The 23,348-nt window shown below is 36.7% G+C and overlaps 1 pseudogene; it reads right to left on the reverse strand.

Annotated features, from left to right (window-relative positions):
• Positions 1-2,647: 2,647 nt before the first annotated feature.
• On the reverse strand, positions 2,648-5,796 carry LOC114651114 (uncharacterized; annotated as a pseudogene).
• Between the last annotated feature and the right edge of the window lie 17,552 nt (positions 5,797-23,348).

A 23,348-nucleotide genomic window follows, 5' to 3' on the forward strand; every position in this document is an offset into this window, starting at 1 on the left:
TGTCTTCCACCCAATGCTTGCTAGGATATGCTCCAGCTTTCCCATGATCCTGCTCAAGGTAAGTTGGTTTGGACAATGGCTGGCTGGATGGATCAAATAAATTACAGCTATCTGAAATAGAGCTTAAATAGATTATGAGCTGTCTTGAAATGATACACTGTTTATTTTGAGATCTGAAATGTATGACAATATATCTGAAATGTAGTTAAAAAAAACCTTGAAAAAAATTCTCAAATGAATTTCACTTCCTGTAAATTTGACTTTGTTTTCAGTGGGACCTCCTGTATATTTTAGAGTTAGGAGCAGGAAGTTATTCTGGGATATCTTCAAATGTATTATATATATCTATAAATGGATGGAAAGCTATTTTAACCCTTTAACCGCCAACTCCCTAAATATTCCCCAAGCCAGGCGAAATCTGAACAATTTTTGTTTTTTTACTTTTTTACATTTTTTTTTACATTTTTTACATTTATTCAAGCAGTATTGACCACTAAATGTTGTGCAAGTTGCCAGTGTATACATGAAATCTATAAATGTAACCTGAATTCTCAGCTAAGCAAAACATCTTGATACCAAACCGTGCCCTTTTCAATGGTAGATACTGTCGAAACTGTAAGCGGCCCTTCCACGACAATAAACTTTCATCAACTGCAACTGACGGTCCTGGCATGTAGGGCAACTGAAATGCTTCAAATAAATGATCAATCAAAGGACGTAGCTTGAACAAGTGGTCGCGGTTTGGATCTTTCTTATCTGGCTCGTTTCTGTTGTCATTCAAATGAAAGAATTTCAGCAGCAAAGAGAATCGGTTACGTGTTATGACAGCTGCAAAAATAGGTGTTGCATACATAGGATCTGTAGACCAGTACATCTCAATATCTGGTTTTCTGATTATTCCCATCAACATCAAAATCCCAATGAATTTTTTCATTTCGTTTTCATCAGTGTCAAACCAAGCACGAATACGGGAATGTGAAGGTAAATTGGGATTTTTCTCAATAAACTGTGCTGCATACAGATTTGTCTGATGAACAAAATGTCTGATCAAATCAGGTGACACAAACAGCTCATAAAACTGCTCAGCAGTGTAATTGTTTACATCAACAATAAAGCCACACGTTCCCTCAAACGAATGCAGAAAAGGTAGTTCACCACGGGCAGCAGCCCAGCTGAGATGCTGGGGATACACCCACTCAGCGCCGTCATCCGATGCGTCTTCATTCACAATATCATGCAGCGCACGTTGCTGCTCATCACTGTCACTAAAATCTTCTTCAGAACTGCTACAATCATGATCAGAACTGTCCAAAATCGCCTGCAAAGCCTCACTTGAAGTCAGTTTACGTTTCGCCATATTCACAGCTGTTACATGCGAATCACGTCACATGACCGGCCAAAACAACCACAGACTTGTCGAAATACAACGTAGTAATAATACCCACGCCAAACCGTCAGTTATACTACTTGCCAGGCATTCATATAACCACAGGCAAATGTGCCGGATAATTCCGGCAGTATGGCGTTAGCATTAAAACAGCGGTGCCGGATATATCCGGCAGAGGGCGGTGAAGGGGTTAAGATGTAATAAACATATCTTACAAGTTATATTAGATACCTTCATATTGACTAGGTTTCAGATATCTACAATAGATTTCTGCATTTCTGGTATTAGAAGTGTTTTACATTAACTCCAATTTTAATTTTAATAAGAGCAAAAAAAGAAGAAGTTGCACAGTAAAATAAGCTTTATGAAACACATTGTAATACTAATAACACCAGTACTTACCTTATGGCTTATGACAGAAAGAGATATTACGGAAGCTAACAGACTTACTGATTTGGAAATTTAGAGGAAGAAGTGCTGCTTAGATTAAATAGGCTGAAAACAAATCACCAGGACAGGTAATGACTACTCTGGAGTGCTTAAAGTGAGTGAGTACATATATAAATGTTTTAAAATGAGTCTTGGGGGTATTTTGTTGTATTAATTTATTAGTGTTTCAAATGGTTTGTAGCAAAACTCAGCAGCTTAGCTTATGCAGGTGTGAGAAGCACACATGAATTTGTGTTCTCACTTAGAGGGTAATTACTGTTTAAACAGCTGGGGAAAGAAAGAAAGAAAGAAAGAAAGAAAGAAAGAAAGAAAGAAAGAAAGAAAGAAAGAAAGAAAGAAAGAAAGAAAGAAAGAAAGAAAGAAAGAAAGAAAGAAAGAAAGAAAGAAAGAAATTGATCATTTGGACATTTTGGGCATGGTAAGAATTCTACAATGGGTGTACAGGACAAGCAACATTGGCTCTGTTGAGTAATTCAACCAGTAAACCCCCGATTCTCTAAAGAATCGCAAATCCAATGATGGCAATCGCTTTCTGTTCCCTCCGATCTTTGAAGGGATGAAAAATCATGGAGGGTGGAAGCGTCCTGGGAAAGTTTTCATTTAATTAAATAAATATATTTGTACTAACTTTAACCAGTTTATTAAAACTAAAATTGAAATTTAATTGTTATATCATTTAAGTCCAAAATGGGTTTGAGTTGCTGCACTCATAAGTAAAAAAAATATTGGAGTGCAAAGGTTTAAATGAAGTAAATTGGAAACAAAAAATTCATAAAATGGTAAATTCAAAATAGTTAAGCAAAAATTTCCTTATAAACAATATTTTTGGTAAAGATGGTTTCCTGTCCTTGAATCAGCTGTCCCTGGTATAGAGTAGTTAAAACCTTTAACGTCATACGAACGCCGGACTCTTGAAAAGGCAACGTAAAGTTGTCCATGTCCAAATACAGGCTCAGATAGGTGAATCCCTACTTTATCCATGGTTTGTCCTTGGGATTTGTTGATTGTCATGGCAAATGCAGCCTTAAAGGGAAATTAGCGTCGTTTAAGTTTAAAAGGTAATTCCAGGTCAGAACTTGTAAGGTCAATTCTGGGAATTAAAACAGTATAGCCAGTATGGGATCCCGTAAGCACTTGTGCCTCAATAACATTTTGTCTCATGCTGTTCACGACCAACCGTGTACTGTTGCATAAACCTTGTTTAGTATTAAGGTTTCTTAATAGCATGACTATTGTCCCTACTTTAAGGGTAAGATTGTGTTGTGGTAATCCGGCTGGGTTAATAGTGTTTAAATATTCTAATGGGAAATTAAGATGCTCACTTTCGTCTTCAGAATCAACACTGTCAGTACTTAGAAAGACGCGGCTTTCTCCAGGAAGCAATCCAATCACTTGGTTATTTATCCGGTCAACGTCAATATTCTTTGGATGTAATATAGCCCAGTGCGTCAAAGGTGGTATCTGGTCCAATGATATTGCTTTACCAAAAACCTCTGTTACCAAGTCGTTGCAAATAAAGGTGTGAGGGATTTCAGTGAAGTTCAAACATATTGCTAAGGTTTCAATTTCCCAGTTGCAGCAACCAATTGGTATATTCTGGATCTGTACACCGCATGTTCTCTACCAAGCTTAGTTTCTCAAAGTAATGCCAATTTTCTGTGTATTTCAAACTAGACTGAACAATAGGTGAACGCATGGCGTGCGGAAGAACAGCCAAGCACTGTCGAAAATCTCCTCCTAATAAAAGTACTTTTCCTCCAAACTGATCCATTAACACTCTCAGAAGTTTATCAATGGTATTGAGTAAATGACTCATATTTGAAACGGATGTTTCCGTGATTGGAACTGGAAGCTTGAATAAAGAGTGACATGTCTGACCATTTATCAACAAATTAGCCACTACTCCGGTTGTAGCTGACGCCAAAATGAACTTTTCCCTTGCACAAAAAAAATATATAAGTGTTTCATAAAGGTACGTCTTTCCGCTTCTCCCAGGGCTGTCAAGAAAGTAGCATTTGGGTATTGGGCTTTTGTCTTCCATGGCAAGAACAATTTTATTAAAAGCAGAAGATTGTAAGGTATTCAAACTGGAAATCATTATTTGCGCAATCTCTTGCTCTTCCTCAAGATTAATTGGCATTGAATTCAAATCAGGTAATGCTTTTGGAACATTTGGCAAATTGAAGTTCTCCAACGTATATCCAAGGAGTATGAGAGCAAACTGAATTTCTTTAAGTGCATAGGCATCACAGTTGACGCAAGAATCATCCTTTCCATGCAGCTTGTGGCATATGTCTTCTATCATTGCTCCCTTGTTTATATTCCAGAGGTTCAGTGGATCTGATGGGGAGGAAAATGCACAGATCTAAGCAAAAAGCTGGCGAACTTGACCTGGCATTGAATACGATATTGCATCGTCTAGAGTTTTCTGCCAAATTGTATCATCCAATAAATATCCGTTTTCCTTTACTGCTTCCTGGAATGTCTTGCACACTTTGACAGTGTTGCCAACTTGAACAGTTCTAATGTCGTTAAATGACCTAGCTCCGGTTTCATGTTGAAGAAGTAATCTTAGATAAAACCTTTCCGGCTCTTTAATACTTACAGTGTACATTTGGCCTATGACCTTATCACCGCCTTGCTGTCGCTTTTTCCAGAAAGTACCATTGTCACCCCAAACGTAGTGAACAGGAATTTCACAATACTTCCACTGGTGAGCATCTTGATTCTCTTTATTTAGCTTAAACCACGCGGTAAGTTTAGTATCTCTTATAGCTGCTCTCTCTGCTGCTTGGACTTCATTCCCTGCTCGAAAACAGACATTTTGCTCGTGCTCCAACTGAACCAGCAACCAAAAAATTGTGTGGCTCTGATCGTGCATTGGAAAGCAAAATATTCTCCAAATGGCTTCTGGAGCACTGACGTACCGTGAATCCACATACATTCGAGTCTCATCGTGATCATTTGTTTCAGACACAGAAACATTAGCACAATCATGGCCCTTGTAAACGTATTTGAATAATAACGTATTTGATTTCAACATTTATATGGCAGTTGTATCGTAAGCATAAATAAGGATTGTTTGGTACCACCCAGGTATTGTCAATTGGACGACCCGGTACAACTTGCCATTCATTTGTCTGTCTTCTCATATACTTAGGATATCCATTCATGTTTCCAAGTGTAACTTCTTGGAAATCTTTGGGGAAACCCTTAGAACATTTGCCATTCACCATACATGGACTATTTGGATTTGCATTGCCACATGGTGTATGGATCATATTTCTGATTACAATTTGAAAGAGGCGTGGAGAATAGTCATGGTCTGGAATTTCAGCTTTCTCTATTTTATTGATGTTATCTTCTGTGTGAATTTTGGAATCATCATCAACGATTAGTAAAATATGGGTGTGCGGCAAACCTCTCTTCTGAAACTCTATAATGTGGATAATTGCTTTAATGGTCCCAAATAGAGATTTTTTCTTAATATCTTCCAGCAAGTTATTTAGTTTGAGTCTAAAGACTCTTGCAACTAAATCAGGACGATGTTCCACTTTTTGCCATGGCATAAGATTATCTGTAATTTCTTTCAATTTAGGATTTCAAGTCAAAGTGATAAATAGATCAGGTTTGCCAAACTTTCTAACAATAGCCATCGCATCTTAGTAATGCTGCTGCCTATTACGTGGGCTGCATTGAAAGCTAGATGGTAAAATAAACGCTTTTCCAGCAGGTTGATCTACAACGTCTGCATCACGATTTATGTACTCCATCAGCGACTTGTAGTTATCGGCCCTTAGTGCAGGTTGGTTGTTTTTAATCCATTGGAGATCATTTGATTCTGCTTGAACGTAAACGTCAACTATGTATTGCTAAGTTAGCCTTCCTGCATTGATTAATGGATTAAACTCGTCTCTTACTGAGAGTCTGTAGGAAAAATATTCTTTCATTGATACACGTGATCTTTTCTGTGCTTGATTTTTTTATATCTGGAAATTCTAGCTCTCCATCCTTCCTGGCCACTTGGAAACAAAATGGAGTATGTCAAAGTATCAAGTTTAGGAAAACAAATGTCTACACGTTGGAATTTAGGTTGGTTGGTTCCATCAGGACGTAAATGCATGACAATATCGCGGTCAAATGGAGGCTCACCGTCTTTACTTTGAAACACAATTGCCACTTCATTAATGGTGGGAAAATTGTATCGTCTTGGATCCTGTTGTTTGTCCTTTATTAACACAAGGCAATTTTAGTTGGTGCTACACCTTCCGCCTCCGCTTTTGCATTGACTTCTTTTTCAACCTCATGTAGCATTTTTATAGACTTTGCTAATGGGTAATTGTTTATGACTTCAGCTACGTTTCTCATTATCAGCTCTGTACATTGCTTGTTTTCGGGAAGGTTCATTTGTTGATAAACTGCGTCATCTGGATCTAACATGTAAATTTGGGCAAATTTGTGGTTGTGATTTGGCTCAGGGTGCACTGTTCCAATCCGATGCAATATTTGTCCACACACTCGAAAGCAGTATGGGCCATTCCCAGGTGGTGGCATGATATTCACCCCGGTAGATGCAAAAGCAAATGAACTATTGTAGGATCTAATGCATTTCATAAAGCTTTTACTTTTCGGTACATCGTTAGTCAAAAGCTTCCGTAAATATTCTTGATATTCATCCAAAGGAGGCAGCTTAACATGATCCTTTTGACAACAACGTGTAAACTCATCAGCTGTATTGCCAGTTTTTCTTGAAGAAAGTTAAGTGAATGACAATGACTGCAAATGACACTCATTAATCCCAATGAATTTTCATGAACAGTGGACTCATTATAGAATGCGTTCTCAGCTAACTGGCGGAATTGTTCAGCGGCTGTCTGTCGTTCCTCTCTTTGGCTTTTTCTTTGTTGTAATACTGAACGTCTTAAACCTTCTAAACGACTTTCTAGCCTTTTTGCAGTTTCCTCTGATATTCTTTGTGATGAACAATTGCGCAAGCTTTCCAAACGCTTCTCCCATTGTTCTGTTGTCTCGTTTGCACGCCTATCCGATACGTGAGCTGTTTCTTTTTGGAGCCATGCCACTTTTGCTTCTGGTGTTTCAGAGGTGTGTTGTAGGTGCCTTCGTTCATTGTTTTTATCCATGCAGGCTCGTTTTTGTATATCCGATCGTTGAGCTCTTTCTTTTTGGAGCCGTGACTCCTTTGCTTCTGGTGTTTCAGAAGCGCGTTGCAGGCGCCTTCATGCATTGTTTTTATCCATGCGGTCTCGTTTTTGTTTTTCTGTGTCTGTGTCGTTAGCTAGAAGTCATTTGCTGTTAGGAATCAAAATTGAACTTACTTTTAACACTGAATTACCGTAATGTGATTCAAATAAGCCACACTGACAGCTGTAACACTGACTGCTGGCAAAGTGGATTAGAGCACACCGACTGCTGGCACTGTGTAGTGGAGTAGCTGCTGGCACTATGCAGTGGAGTACTGCTGGCACTGTGGAGTGGAGCACTGCTGGCACTGTTGAGGCACACTGACTGCTGGCACTGTGTTGGTTTGACTCTGGGAACCTGCTGAGTTTGACTCTGGGGTACTGAGGCGCTGTGCGCATGCGCTTTCGGCATGGCTTGCTTCTGGCGTCTGGCATCCGTGCATATATACAACCTTTGGTTTGTTGTGTTGTTTGGACGTCACCTACTGACTCTGGGAAGCCACCGTCTGGTGTCAGTGCATATATACAACCTTCGTTTTACCTTAAGTTTAGTTTACAGGTTGTGTTGTGTTGTTTGGGCGCCACCTAGTGACTCTGGGAAGCCACTGGCTTTGACTCTGGGAAGCCGCCGAGTTTGACTCTGGGGCGCTGAGGCGCTGTGCATGTGCGCTTTCGGCACCGGGTGCTGAGGCGCTATGCGCATGCACTTTCGGCACAGCTTGCTTCTGGTGTCTTGACTCTGGGGAGCTGAGGCTCTGTGTGCGTGCGCTTTCGGCACCCTCCGCTGAGTTTGACTCTGGGGCGCTGAGGCGCTGTGCGCTTTCGGTACGGCTTGTTTCTGGCGTCTGGCATTCGTGCATATGTACAACCGTCGTTTAGTAATATAGATGGGAGCAGGAGGTTCCAGTGTGTGGCAGAGTCTGTGTCTGCTGAGCAAAGGAGCAGTTACAGATGGAGAATAAGTGTTGGAACAGAGGTAGATCCACAACATGGAGGCATCCTGAGAAGGGCAAGGCACACTGCAAGACAGCTCTGGTCTGCATGGTGGACCAGGATCTGGTGGGGTGTGTGTATGGATTTATATGGATATCCTGAAAAGGGAATAATGTCACACAGGAGTGCTGTGATTTTTAAAAGAATGTATTTATTTATTTATTGGAACACCCAATGGCAATGATTATTTTATGGCCCAGATTTTGAAGAACAACCGTTTGTTGAAATGCACTGTTTTGTACTTATTCAATGTTTTAATTGTTATTGTTTAATAAGTTCTTCTTTGCTTTCGAACAAAAACTCTTTGTTGTCTGCTCACTCATCCTGGTTCATCTTGGTTATGACTACATATGTTCCACAACTGACTGTGTTATCCAATGGCTGCAGGCATGAGATATCACATAATCCCCCATATTTTCCATAACTTTCTCTACATTGGGAAAAGTTCCTAAGGACTGGAAGTCTGCAAATATCACCCCATTATATAAAAAGGTGAATGGGCTGAACCAAATAACTATAGGCCAATAAGCTTAACATGTATCACAGGTAAATTAATGGGAGCAATTATTAAGGAAAAGAAAATGTATTAAATGTCAAGAATATGTATAATAAAGTATCTATCTATCTATCTATCTATCTATCTATCTATCTATCTATCTATCTATCTATCTATCTATCTATCTATCTATCTATCTATCTATCTATCTATCTATCTATCTATCTATCTATCTATCTATTAGCAAATAGCATGGATTTAGAAGGGAAGTAATATACTTGAATTCTATTAAGAAACAATAAAGGCATATGATATTATTTATCTTGATTTTCAGAAGGCTTTTGATAAGGTACCACATGAGCAGTAATAAAACTTTTGAGAATCGGTTAGTCAAGAGAGGCCTGACTTGGAGTACAGTGTTTAGTTTTGCTCTCCATATTATAAAGAAGACATAGCAGTGCTAGAGAACATTCAGAGAAGAATGACTAGGCTGACTGTGGATCTAAAAGGTATGAGTTAGAAGAAGAGACTGAAGAAGTTGAACCTTTTCAATTTAAGAAAACAGATTAAGAGGTGGCATAATAGAAATGTTTAAAATTATGAAATGAATTAGTACAATAGATCCCAGTTGTTCCTTAAAGAATTCTAAAACAAGACCATGGGGACATGATTGGAAACTGGTTAAAGACAGATTTTGTACAAATGTTAGAAAGTTCTACTTCATGCAAAGAACCATAGATTTCTTTTTCTTCTTCTTCTTCTTTGGGTTGCTCCTGTTAGGGGTTGCCACAGCGGTTCATCTTCTTTCATATCGTCCTGTCTTCTACATCTTGCTCTGTTACACCCACCACCTGCATGTCCTCTCTCACCACATCCATAAACCTTCTGTTAGGCCTTCCTCTTTTCCTCTTGCCTGGCAGCTCTATCGTTAACATCCTTTTCTCTCCTCTGCTCATGTCCAAACCAGCGCAATCTCACCTGTCTGTCTTTGTTGCCCAACCTTCCAACCTGAGCCGACCCTCTAATGTAATCATTTGTAATCCTGTCCATCCTCCTTTAACTCTGTCACCTCCAGCTCTGACTCGGCATGGAACAATGCAAAGAACCATAGACACATGGAATAAATTACAAAGTAGTGTGGTGGAGAACAGGACTTGTGGGACCTGCAAATCTTAACTTAATCTTGGACAGTGTAGGTGAATATAATAGATGAGCCTGTTAGGTTTAATGGGCTGTTCACCTTCTTAATGCAGGTTTTTTCAGTTTATTAAATAAGACTTGCAATATTTCATTTGAGTGTTTTATTAATGTAAGATGTAGCTTTAAGTGAATAAGCTGTGCAACCAAGACTGAGTATATTATAGAGCTCATGAGGAAAAATTATTAGTCATTATTGTGTCCATTTAAATATGACTTTAGCAAAACGTTTTGGATAAAAGCTGATGGGCAGGCAATGACATCATGCTTCTGGGTTGATGGGGAGAAGCTGCAGACAAGTATTTGATAGGATTACAAGGGTTTAGGCAAAATGAAGGGAATAACAATGTGTTTGACCAAAGTGTTGAATTCTGGAATGCAAACGAGATGTGAGATATGGAAGGATATGTAAATATAAAGCAAATAATAAGAGAAAGTGTTATTATCTATAAGAATGCTTATTTTTAAGCTTTGATAAGATAACCAGGCTGCATATGCTTGTAAGAAGATGTGAAATAGGGGCTTATGAGGACTTTGTTGTTTAACTTGTATCTCATTATTAGCTTAAATTCATTTCAGGTTACCAGGTAAGGAGACCAAAGGTAAATTCTCAACCAGTTTTGACTGATATAATTTACTAAAAACCAGGGTACAAAAGACATCACCTCTATTGGTGTTATGCAGATGATATTCAGCTTTTGAGAGAGGCAGCTTCTATGTGCCTTTTGAGGGATGCAGATGTGAACTTAATGAAATGGAGGGATGCCATACAACTTTGAATATAAGAACTCGTTTAGGCATTTCTAGTATTAACTTGTCCACCAATATAAAAATAATCTTAGAGATTAAAGTACCTTTTGTGAACACTTCGCAACAAAACTGACAATTTGAAGAAAATGTTCACAGTCCTATGACTCCTATGATATACTGATGTTTCCTTGTAATTTGATGTTGAAATGTATATGCCCATCCTCGGGGTAGGAGCAATACAGACAAGTTACTTCCTTGTGCCTATTACTTAAAAAATAGACACCAAAAGAACAGAACCATGATGCAGTGAATCAAGAGTTATTGGTAATGAAATTACCATTGGTGAAGTGAATGGGTGCTGAAAATCATTTTATCATTTATATAGACCGCAAAAAACTTTTTTAGTCCTATCATGGCCAAATGTTGATTTTGACACAAGCCAGATAGTCTGTTTGCTGCAGATGATGTTTAATGTACTGTAAATAAATATAAAGTATTACATGGAGGAGGTAAAATGATAGATTTGAATACTCAATTAAAGGTTTGACACTTGAAAATACAGAAGAGGCTGGGGATCATGGTAGACTTATCATTATTTACATCTAGACAGTGTGCCAAAGGGATCAAAAAGGCTGAAAGGATGTTAGGTTATATACCGCAATGTTTAGAGCAGAGGTCAACAGAGGTTCTACTTAAATTATACAACTCACTAGTTATCCTAATCGGGAGTACATATAACAGTTTTGGTGTCCATATTACAAAAGAAATATAATAGTGCTCAAAAAAATCCTAAATAGAATACTAAATAGATTGAATATACTGATTGCAGGACTGTGAGGCTTGAGCTATGAAGAAAAACTCAAAGGGTTAAGCCTTTCCACTTTAAGCAAACAGAGATTAACAGGTGATATGATTGAATTGTTTAAAATTACTTTATGAAGGGAATTAGTACAGTGGATCCCAACTGTTAACTTTAAAATAAACTCTTCAACATGAATACAGGGACACAGTTGGAAACTTGCTAAGGGCAAATTTTGAACACATATTAGAAAGTTTTTCTTCAAACATACAAAGAACCCTAGACACATGGAATAAGTTACCAAGTACTGAAGTAGACAGTAGGACTTTAGGGACCTTCAAATCTCTTCTCAGTGTTTTTTGGAGAATCTAGGAGAATATTATTAGAGAGCTTGTTGGGTTGAATGGCCTGTTCTTGTCAAAACTGTTTAAATTTTAGTAAAATGTGTTTGAAATGAGTAGGTTGTGGGGCACATATTATTATTGATCTTTAAAAACTTACATAAGTGTTTCATCTTTATGTATATTTTATGCATAATAAAACATCTGTTGGATGAAAATGTTTTTCTACTTTTTGTTCGTTCGAGTGCTCTGGCCACCTTCCTGATATCTTGTAGATATTATGGTGGATTTACTTTAAGAGTATCAGAGAGAAAGCATCAATGATTTTAAAAGTTTCCAGAAGAAAATTCATTAAACAGGAAGAACACTGAATCCACTGAATAATCTTATCAATACCAAATCATTCCTCAAAACTATTATTTGGATTGTTCTGGAGTAATCTACAGCAAGTTTGTTCTTGCTGTGATCTAAAAGTTTGAATGCTAATATGTACACTACAGTTTGGAGGTGAACTTGACATTGCACTTTGGGTTGCTGTTGACTCTCTAGAATAGCAAAAGTAGCCATTGCTATCAACAGTGAACAATGAAAATAACCATAGCAATAACACCAAAAATTTCACAAAACAGATGAAAAGGTATTCTAATGAGATCCTACAAATAACAAAAAAAAGTGACAATTGTATTAATTATATAATACTTTACATTAGGTTAAAAATAATCAAAATGATTCTGACAGGAAATTAAATGAACATTTTCTTTTTGATGGGAATTCAAATTAAGCAGCTGATGTTTTGCAAAAATTTAGAGCTACTGCAATAATTTTAACAAAATAAATTGCTAATACATTTAAGTAAGGTCTTGTACTCAAGGTGACATTCATTTTAAATGCGGCAAAGAACGCACTCCAAAAGCCTCACAAAGAGACAGGGCATGTACTTTCCTTCAGTCAAAAAAAAAAAAACGCTTAGTGCTCTTGCAGACCTCTTTTATGCTATTTAATTTGGATATTAGTATTATTAATTTTTTTCCTTTTTAACAGAGAGGCGGGGCATGTGCTTCTCCTCAGTTAATGGATTAATGCGCTCACAGGAATCACTTATTACCATTTATTAAATTGGAAGGTATTAAAAATAGGATGTTAATGTGTTCTGTTATCTGACGTGTCTGCTTTCCCAGTTTACACAGTGGAAGGATTCATAGAAAAAAATATCTAAAAAACGGAAACCTATTTTTGCAACTGTTTCATTACTTTGCTTTATTCATTGATGCATCAGAAATTGGCACAATGAAAAAGCAAACATCAGAAACAATACATTTTTCCAAATTATACTCTTTACAATACCTTATCACTATTACCTTTCACACAGCCTTTTAAACATGTTTCGATGTTTTTTTTAAGTGTGTCATTTTTTCTAATGTCTGAGTGTATTCAATTTTTAGTCTGCAAATATAAGAATACAGAAATTCAACTGTGCGTAGGAGGCACACTTCTCTCCAAAAAGAGGAGACATACAGATTTTCACTCAACAAAGCTTGTCTACCAAATTTACAAGTAAACTTGTTGACATTTCCCACAGGTATGTCCTATAAAAAGCCTACAAAAGGGCTTATAAAAATTTTTTATTATTAATTTTGATTTCAGGACATAGAATATAACTTGTCTCTGCAGAGTTTAAAATTAAAAATAGACCCTATGCAGATAAATTAATCAATTCCCGTTAGACATCGATAATAGAATTTTTTTCTCTCTAAATGATCACCCTCTAAAATACTTTTCACTGTTTTCAAAGCCGCAGCTTTATTGTCTTAGTGATTGAAATTATGAAACTACATTCTTTGTAAAACAATTTATGAAATACAGTATTTTCATTTCTTTTTGAAAATGGGCAAAAGACTTCTCACACAGAATGGAGGAGAAAATGCAGATTCTACATATACAATTACCAGGGTGGGCATTTGAACCTAGATCTCTAGAGATTTGCCAGCAACTTTGCCATCTTGTGGCCCTCAGGCAGCGCTGAATAGACTGTTGCATATTAGCTTAATTAACCTTAGCTATTCACTGTAAAATAAGCAATCTAGTATCCATTAAGGAAAAAAAGAAAAAGTATTATTTTACATAGCCAATTAGATCATGACAGCTGAAACACCAATAGCAAATCATTCTCTTGTCTGATTTAGATCTAGACATAAATAACTTGTGTGCTGTGCCTTTTTTTCCAGCTAGTATCTTAAAGTACAATATTGCATTAATTTTTTTAATTTTCACCTTAAAGAAATTTATTTTCATTTACATGCAGAAGCTTGCATGATAATAAGCTACTCCTTTTATTTTTGACCCTGTGTGGCCAAATGCTATTTTATTTTTAAAGAAGCAGCTCAAGTCATTCCCTGGTGGTGTTATACATTAATAACTTGCAAAGAAAATAAAAATGCTCTAATTCACTTTAATCTTTTTTCATTCCTGCATCATTTAATACTTTATTTCTTTTGTGCTGCTTGTTATGATCTGTGCAAAAAAAAAAAAGAGCAATTAGTATAATTTGCACTGTTGTCAGTGTTTATACGCAATCAAGGACAGACTAGGTGGCACAAATTACATTCTGATGGATCACTAAAATCTACATCTTTCCTGTAGGAACATCAATAAACACTGCTTGCCACACATATTTAATATTACTTAGAAGGGAAACTACAATGACTATAGACTGTAAAGCGCACTTTGCGCATTTGGTAAATTAAAAAGGAATGTTTGCATCCATATCCCAGTGAATAATGCATTTCATAACATAAATTAAAAAGAATGTTTGTGTGCTTATTTTGTGTTTTATCTAACAATACCTTTTAAAATGTATTAAATTATGCTTCCTTCTTCTTATGCCAAGTATACACTTTATGAATTACGGAAAAATCAACTACCGGTAATTATTTTCTGTCATGCTAAAGCTCAAATGCTAATTCACTAGTTTGTAATGAGTTCATTATTATATTTTTATTTACATTGTGCAGGATCATAAGAGTCTGCTATAGCCCACGCAAATCGAAGCAAAAAAGTTCACACTAGTTGGAGTTATCAGATTACAATATGTTTTTTAACACCAGTGAAGAAAAACATTAACTGTCGTAGACCAGAATAGATTATTGGTCATAATTCATCAGTTAATTAATGGACAGATATTGTTCATTTCGATTTATGTTTAAATCATATCTACCTTGTTCATTGTATGTTTTAACAAATCTGCATTTGTATGTGTACCTAGATAGATAGATAGATAGATAGATAGATAGATAGATAGATAGATAGATAGATAGATAGATAGATAGATAGATAGATAGATAGATAGATAGATAGATAGATAGATAGATAGATAGATAGATAGATAGATACTTTATTAATCCCAAGGGGAAATTCACAAATACACAATACACACCTGTTCTGTATTTAGTAGTTAGAATAGTCTAAACTTGTATTTTAACTGAGACTTTTTCCACATTCAGTGAAGAGCGCAATGCAAAAATAAGTTGTATTGTATTCTAACATTTTTTGGGGCCATCCATAATCAGGACTTTCATGGAGATGATTCATGAAGTCATAGGGAGAGGGCAGGAGGCCAATGCAATGTCTCCAGTGTGTCAGGAGGCAGCAATTGGTTCCTAAAGAGAACACTGGAGTTGCTTTGATATTCTAAGAAGGAAAATCATCAAAGATCTTTTTTAATTGTCAATGACCTTTTAAGTTATAACAAAAGTCATGGGGGAAGTGATATCTGGGAAACTGGTTTGAGTCCTTAGCATTTATAGACCCACTACTAGAACAGGGCCTATAAAAAGTCTTGTGTGAGGAATAGCAACATTTCATTAGGACTAGGGTTGGGACACAAATAGGTTTAAAGTCTTACTGACAAGGAAAAATGATGTTTAGAGAAGAAAAGAGACAAATAGGAGGTAAAGGTTGTTATAATATTAAAGAAACTAAAGCAAAACTTATTTTTCTTTTCTAATTTTATTACTATCTATCACTGTTCCCAAATATATATATATATATATATATATATATATATATATATATATATATATATATATATATATATATATATATATATATATATATATATATATATATAGTATGTGTTCTCAGCATATTCAGCATCTGTAAAATAATTGTATGAATTTTTCCAGAGCTGTCTTAACGCATGGGCACGCTGGGCAGTTGCCCGGGGGCCCCATGAGCATAGGGGCCCCATGCTATTCTATGTATGTTGTGACTTGCTGAGTGGTTGTGTAGGTAGGGGCTCCAGGTCACTGCTTTGCCCGGGGACCTATAATGCTGTTAAGATGGCCCTAGATCTTTCTAATATGGACTCCAGCCACATCATAACACTGAAACTGTTCTCACCTGAACGGTAAATGTTCTTCTCATCCTCAATGCTAATAGCAGTGTCTCTAAGATCCTACTTCTTGCTCTTACTGCTGCTTTTGAAAATGTTGAAAAAAGAATCCTGAAAAATAGTAAACAAAAATAATACAGGAATGTCAGGAAACTGCAAATTCTGGATATTGTCTTAGTATGACTTTTATATTCAGTGCCATTGCTCAAGGTTCTGAATATAGTTCAATTATTTTTACATGTGCATAATTTAACTAAGTTAGTTAATCTTTAGCATGAACACTCATGTAAGATGACTACATCCAACTCTGCTTGAATATCTCTATTGCAAACTTATCCATCATGGAAAGGAGAACTACTTCATACAGGGTCAGCTGGACAACGCAAGAAGCCTGATATTTTCTCAGTAAAATGATCACATTTTATAATGCCAGTAGACTTGGGCTTCTACTTAGCAGTTGCCTGATCCTTCAATGTCAAATCTCTCCTAGAGTACAATCAAAACTTTATTTTATTATCTTCCAAATATCACCAGGTAGTATTTTGCTGTGCTCTTCTCACTTATCAGTTGAACTACTGTAATTTTCCTTTAAATAGATTTTGTCTACAAAATATGATAAGCTTACAACATTTTCCAATTGCTGCTTCTTAACAAAAGGATGTGGTCTCATTACCCTTTGGTTGGGTTAGCTACAGTGGCATTATGTGAATTAATGAAACCTCTTCAGAACTCTTCTGTTTGTTACATTTCAGAATACTTAACTATGCTGTTTGCACCGTATTAAATTTACCATTAATTGACAGCATATACGGTAACATTTTATTCTAATATTTTAATTCATTTTCTCTTTGCAGAATTAATTGCGTAGACAGATTGAGTTGGTTGATAAAGTCGGCATGTTGAATTTTAACATTTGTTTTGTTCAATTTTTTTTCCATTAAAATGTTACTTAACACTTCTTCTGTTCTGGTGTCCAACCAGGTTTTAACATTCTCCCATTGCCATCCTTATCTGGAATAAGGACATGTTGAAATGATGTGCAGTATACTATAGATGGAGAAATTTCTACAATCTCATTCACTAAGATTTCAGTTTCTCACTTATTCTGGGCCCTTTCTCAGATGGGGCTGCTTGAATCGCTTGAAATTACTCTTTGAGAGAAACTTATCATTGCTGAGTGTAACTTTTATAATCTATTATATTTCAGATAGAGAAGATTCGCATATCTTATCAGCTGGAGTACCACCATTTCCAGAAGGATACAGCTCTCGATCATGTTAACATTTTCTTCTCCTCTACATTGGCTACTGTTCACAGCTTGTGTATGGTGCAAAACCTTGGTGTTGGATTACTGATCCAACAGAAGATTTGTCTGTATGTCCCTCTAGACTGCAATTCCACCATATGTTCCAGCCAAATGTCTTAATTTGGCACATGCTAGTCAGGAATACAGTAAACATAATCAGAACTGATAAAAGGCAAGAAACTGATCAAGATGGGATGTCAATATAGAGATGGGAGTCAACCTTACAACATAGATTTGGACGTGAACATGGGGAAAGCTAGCCTCCCATCCAGAATGCTGCAATTCTGGTCTTGGATCTAGTTAATTTTGCATTGGGTGCATTAGAATTAATATACTTGGGTGTTTATAAAATTAATTTCACTTACACCTGTCATTTATTGGGCGTTATTCCTAACTGTGGTCGGTCAGGATGTTTACACATGTGTGTGTTTGCGCTTCTATGCACCAATTAAAAAAAATGCTTGGAAAGACTGAAATATTTTTCTCCAACCAGTTCCAAATAAAGGAGATTTTGTCCTTTAATCAAACAGTTAATATGAATTACTGTGAAATTTTAGCTTTATTTGCTTGATTCTCCAATCCATATTTGTGCCTTGACTGAAGATTTTCTGCATCCAAATTGCTATGGGATTTGATATTTTTCTTAAAATAAATCTATATAGTTAGGGTAGAATGAATTTTTAGCACAGCCAGAAAGTTCTATAATCTGGTATTCATTAATTACAGAAAATGTCCTGTCAATGAATGAGAACAATATTAATTAGAAAAATCAAAAAACATTTAAATACATCACGCCTTTTTAAAATATCACAGACTCATTAGTAAACTGTTGTTCACACTATTTATGAGTGATTATATGTGGAGTCAATATTGCCCAAATGATGCTAGACCACCATGTGCAATAACAATATTTGGTAATTTGACAACACTGCTGAAAAAAATTATATCTATCTTTCTAAACCTTTTTAACTCAATTCAGGTTTTCAGACAACAAAACCTTAGGAGAAATGTAGGAATCCGCATATGTGCCGTTTAGAGTCACTGATCTGTCTAATCTGCATGCTTTGAGACAAAGAAGAAATCTGTCAGCTATGGGGAGAACGCACAGGCTTCATATAGACGATGTCAGGCCTGGGACTCCTTAACCGGTGAGGCAGTAGTGATGACCACCATGCCACTTATCTGTAAAAATGACAGAATGAATGATACAGTTTATTTATACAGCAGAGCTAGGGCTTTACAACTTATTTAAAAAAGTTATCTAAACATACCAGTATTTCTGAAACAGTTTTTAGATGGCAATGGCCACTTAATGATTCTGAGATTATTGGTAACTGAATTTGTCCAAATAAGTCTTCTGCAGACAAAAAAAGGCAAAACCTTCATTTAATATAGCGTTAACTTCTGAAAAGTAATACCAATGATGATCAATATACTTGGATTTCTTTGGAAGTGCTACATTTTTATTTTGGTGTGGTACCAGTAAAAGAACAGTGTAAGCCAGTATGGAGTGTGGAGTAGAACAGAAAATACAATGCAGAGAAGTTTACCTTAGTTCTTTTTTCTTTGTCTTGTGTACATGCGTTTGTTTTGTGGAATGAGTGATGATAGAAAATACAAATGCCTTGAATCTAAACATACAAAAATATCTTTTGAAGTAGCACTGGGAATGTATTATACTTTGTATTTTCAGTTAGAACCGCTGTTACAGAGGAGCCATATTGTATTGTATTATTCACAAGGGCTTTTGAAGGACTTTAAACATTTATAAAAGTCACATGATTTTTTTTATCTCTGCTGTGCTCAGATAACATTATTTTATCTAAGTTATTCATTCCTCACATACATCTCCATTATGCTGTTTTTTTATTTAAATTATTTGAAATTTATATCAATCTTAGTCTATATTTTGAATTCCTGCTATAGATTTTATTGGCACAGATTCAATTTAAGCTGACCTAATCCTTTGTGAAGAAATATATATGTAATCTTTGAAAGAGAGTACATTTAGCACTAAAGGGCTCAGCTGCAGAGAGAAGTTTTATTTTATATATCAAGTTTTACCACAGTGATAAATCACTTCACAGTCCTGTTCCAAATACATGTTTCCTTTGGGAAGTATTTGATTCAAAATGATATGTATTTTTCCCAAAATGAAATCTGCCTAAGGACCTTTATACAAAAGATGTATTTTCAAAATTGAATAGTCTTGATGCCATATGTGTTATCCCCATGTCATTCCACCCAGAGTTGTGCCCAAAGCTGCCATAGTAGACACAGGCAACCTGCACCCTCAACTGGATAAGTGGGTTTGAATTGGATGGATGTTGTAAATCCCATATCAGATACTGTATTTTGAACTGAGCTTCTTATGGAGGCATATCACACATGCAAAAATAGGACTGGCTTATTTTGTAAAATAAAAATGTTTAATCAATAGCAAGTCACCAACATGTCTTTTAATTTTCTTTGTAATTTAATAATTTGTTGTGTGGTTTGTTAAAATGTTTTTTATTAAAATTATTATTATTATTATTTATTAAAATGTTCAACTTTGACAAATACTCCACTGATTTTTTTTGTGTTAGAAATTGTTTGTGGCCCTGGCAAATGTGGTTGCGCACTGGGACACACAGCTGATACAAGTATCCAGTCTCCTAGCTCCAGATCCTGTATAAGGTCATTCATTGTGCAGAGTTTCCATCCATCCATTTTCCAACCCGCTGAATCCAAACATAGGGTCACGGGGGTCTGCCGGAGCCAATCCCAGCCAACACAGGGCACAAGGCAGGAAACAATCCTGGGCAGGGTGCCAACCCACCGCAGGACACACACAAACACACCCACACACCAAGCACACACTAGGGCCAATTTAGAATCGCCAATGTGCAGAGTTTGCACATGCATATACAGTATGTGTGGAATTGTCTCTGGGTATTCCAGTTTTTCTCTCATAATCCAAAAGATATATGTGTTAAGTGGGCCTTCAGCCTCAAGTGAATGTGTATGTATGCTGACAGACCCTCTCTGTAATTGGCTGGCTTTACATTTTAGGGTTGGTTCCTGCCAGGCTGGACTACTAATCCAATGACGTTGAATTGAATTAAGCATGTATAAGAATGTATTATTAAGTGGTCTTCCCTGGATATTTAAATGAAAATGTGTGTTAATTAGAGCAGCTTCGGTTTTCTTTATCAGCATTTTTAAATCATTATACTGACATTATGATGCTAGGGTAATTTATTTGTTGTCTTACAGTTTTTCAAATAATTTTATTAGTTTCTGTTAATTTCAAATGTGTCTAACTTACTTCTTCCTTCTTAAGCTGTTGGTTCATAATATGATGGAAAAAGTAATGTATTCAATGGGAGAAACACAAGCTGTACAGAACAGACAACAGTAAGTTAACATAACATGACAAAAACATAACATGACATAACATAACGTTCTGGATCATTGTAAATCTTATACCTGTAATGGATTTACATGATAAGGTTATGGGCTATGATTATGATTAAGCTTTTTCTGTAAATTTTTCCCATCATAATGTAACCTTGCCATGTTTTCTCTGCACGTGTTTTATAACCTAGTACTACATCTTGGTTTAGATACATGAGTTTTTCTTCTTGCGTTAAATATCTAGAAAATGGTTTACTTTGAAAAATGTACTGTTACAGCACAAGAATTCACATTAAAAATACTAATGGATAAATATGCGTAGAAACCTTTTGTCAAGCAGAAAATGATGTTGACTTTCAAGGGGATTGTATGATTTTGCATGCCCTGTGTATATATATTTATCTTTAGAGACACTGCTATTATCAGCATTGAGGATGAGGAGCACATTTACAGTTCAGGTGAGAACAGTTTCAGTGTTATGATGTGGCTGGAGTCCACATTAGAAAGATCCAGGGCTGTCTTAACAACATTATAGGTCCCGGGGCAAAGCAGTGCACTAGGGACCCTATCTACACAACCACTCAGCAAGTCACAACATACGTAGAATAGCATGGGGCCCCTGGGCAACTGCCCAGAGTGCCATGCGTTAAGACAGCCCTGGAAAAATCCATACAATTAATCTACAGATGCTGTATATGCTGAGGAAACATATATACACATATATATATATATATATATATATATATATATATATATATATACACAAGGGGGCTTTGCTCCCTTCTTGCTTTGCGAGCCCACCCCCGGGGCACGCCACACACCAGCCACTTCGCATCTATGCCACTCGCGTTGTGAAGGAGGTGGCTGAACGCACGCTTTGGAGATGCAGACGGATCACCTGCTTGCTTACTGCTCCTCCTGCCGTGCTGCGTGTTCTGAGCGTCGATCATTTCAAAGCCTGTGCAGCACCTGTCCTTTTGTCTCACTGCTTTGTCTTGCGGGATGTTAAAGTGTTTCTTGCTGGATGTCCAGACTGATTATTACTTTCCCTTATTTTCTGAATTTGCACATAGATGATTATTTTTCTCTTGTGCATTCTTTTTTGCCTTCTTTTCTCTCCAACACTTTCTTTTGTGTCTCTTTTCGACAAGCTGCTCTTTCTTCTTCGGTTAGTCGTTCATTTCATGTGCCATCTAAAACATATAACATTTTTAAGAGCTGGGAGCACATGAAGTGTGTCTTCCAAAAGCATTCCAACAACTGAGTGGTTAGATGTCCGTGAATTTGTTTTAAATTGTTTGTAAGTAGGGTGTGACATGCAAAGTCACCGTCTCACAGGTCTTGTTTCCTAAGGTTGTAATATCTAGTCTCGCATGACGTCAAAGTGTCTCTCCGAGATGATCACATCTCGACCCAAGATTTTATATATATATATATATATATACTGTATATATATATATATATATATATATATATATATATATATATATATATATATATACAGTAATCCCTCCTCCATCGCGGGGGTTGCGTTCCAGAGCCACCCGCGAAATAAGAAAATCCGCGAAGTAGAAACCATATGTTTATATGGTTATTTTTATATTGTCATGCTTGGGTCACAGATTTGCGCAGAAACACAGGAGGTTGTAGAGAGACAGGAACGTTATTCAAACACTGCAAACAAACATTTATCTCTTTTTCAAAAGTTTAAACTGTGCTCCATGACAAGACAGAGATGACAGTTCTGTCTCACAGTTAAAAGAATGCAAACATATCTTCCTCTTCAAAGGAGTCAGGAGCAGAGACTGTCATAAAGGCAGAGGAAAAACAATAGGGCTGTTTGGCGTTTAAGTATGCGAAGCACCGCGGCACAAAGCTGTTGAAGGCGGCAGCTCACACCCCCTCCGTCAAGAGCAGACAAAGTGAGACAGAGTTTGTTTTTCAATCAAAAATCAATACGTGCCCTTCGAGCTTTTAAGCATGCGAAGCTCCGTGCAGCATGTCGTTTCAGGAAGCAGCTGCACAAAAGATCACAACGTGAAGATAATCTTTCAGCATTTTTAGACGAGTGTCCCTATCATCTAGGTGTGCAAACAGCCCCCCTGCTCACACCCCCTACGTCAGGATCAGAGAAAGTCAGCGCAAAAGAAAGAGAAAAGTAAGTTGGGTAGCTTCTCAGCCTTCTGCCAATAGCGTCCCTTGTATGAAATCAACTGGGCAAACCAACTGAGGAAGCATGTACCAGAAATTAAAAGACCCATTGTCCGCAGAAACCCGCGAAGCAGCGAAAAATCCGCGATATATATTTAAATATGCTTACATATAAAATCCGCGATGGAGTGAAGCCGCGAAAGGCGAAGCGCGATATAGCGAGGGATTACTGTATATATATATATATATATATATATACATATACAGTATATATATATATGAATACTTATTGTAAGTGCCCAGGAGGACGGACAGGCATGGAGGAAGATTTCCTGTCTGGTCAGGAAGCCATAATGGAATGATGGCCAGATTGTGGACACTGCTTGGCTGGGACACCTTATAATTCCTATCCTGGCCCGGATGATGGAAGGATGAATGGAATGTTGAGAGCTGGATGCCGGGAGCAGTACATCCCCTGGTGATCTTAA

Source organism: Erpetoichthys calabaricus, chromosome 4, assembly GCF_900747795.2.
Source record: "Erpetoichthys calabaricus chromosome 4, fErpCal1.3, whole genome shotgun sequence".
In the NCBI taxonomy this organism is placed as follows: Eukaryota; Metazoa; Chordata; class Cladistia; order Polypteriformes; family Polypteridae; genus Erpetoichthys; species Erpetoichthys calabaricus.